The following is a 1,372-nucleotide window of genomic DNA, read 5'->3' as shown; positions in this document are numbered from 1 at the left end:
AAAAGTTAAGAAAGATTCAGACAAAACGGACGTATGGGTAAGCAAAAGGACACAAATGACTCAATTTAAATGTTGTCCATAATTTGTGCTCCTGCAACGCATAATGCAGTACAGCTTACTTCAGAGGCATTTGCTGCTGACTCGACTGTTCATCAAACAATGGTCAACATTAAAAATTTAAGTGCAATAAATCGAGAAACAAAATTCAGTGAAGGAAAAGACTTAAAAACTTCTTGAATTAAAACTAATGATAAGTCACTACTTCCAATCCGTCATTTACTTTAATATTATTATTATTTAAAAAGAGGTAGTGCACTGTGACCTAAACGACTAATTGTGTCGCTTAGTAAAGTTAGAGTGTTTCTCCAAGTCCGATTTCTTTAATGAAAGACAATATAAAGCCTATAAGTCCTAGTCTTGAATCCATGAAATACCCTCCTAGATTATTCTTATAGTATACTTTGGAACAACGATAATCAAAAAGTATTACCGTTAATGAACCTTGCAAACTAATTTAGAAAAGCACGAGCAAAAGAAAAAAATTGAATGATTTAGTTCTCCTCTTGCTCTTTGTAAACGAATATATATTCAACTGATCTGGAATGCAATAATCTTTCGATAGTGGCTTGTAAATGACAGTCTCGTTCAACATATGTCACTAAAATAAATAATAAACAATAAATAAATAAATATAACTGAAATATTTCACAAATCTATTATAGTAGGTTATGTTAGGGTAGTTTGGAAGAACGTGTGTTGATGTTGAGAGGAATACCTATATATAAAATGATGATCTTTACCCTTGTATTTCAGTAATACATTTATATATGATTTTTGATAAGAACATCTACACATCATCTAAGAGATAACTATAGCCCGTTGTGATAACCATTAGAATAGTACTTCAAAAACAAATTTTTATCAGATTTTAGTTGCTTACCGAAGAGTAAGAGTTACTAAATTTTGAACACAAGTTTTTTGAGATTTCGTGAAACCATTTTCTCCTCTATAAAGGACATCCCAGTGTTATCATTCCAAAACTTAAATACTTTTTGTAAAATATTTATTATAGAGGAAAATTAAAAAGTCTGTCAACTTTTATATCTGTAAAGCTGAACTGAAGAGGGGAGGCATATGAAGAACTAATTATCAAGTTAAATGTCTTAAGATGTCTTAAGACTATAAATTAAGACCACATACCCAAAATTTTGGGACATTTCCGAGTATTGGTCATTTCATGCCACTTTTGTTGTTCTGCATGTAAATATTTACGATTTTAATTGAAAGATCCATTTACGGTATGGACTCGAACTGCAAGTAATGGAAATGCCTTGTTAGCATTTTCCCCAAGTAGTCATTTATGCAATCGGAA

Source organism: Teleopsis dalmanni, chromosome X (assembly GCF_002237135.1).
Source record: "Teleopsis dalmanni isolate 2A chromosome X, ASM223713v2, whole genome shotgun sequence".
Taxonomy (NCBI): Eukaryota; Metazoa; Arthropoda; class Insecta; order Diptera; family Diopsidae; genus Teleopsis; species Teleopsis dalmanni.
The sequence above is the reverse complement of the archived record's forward strand: the minus strand, read 5'-3'. Positions refer to the sequence as shown.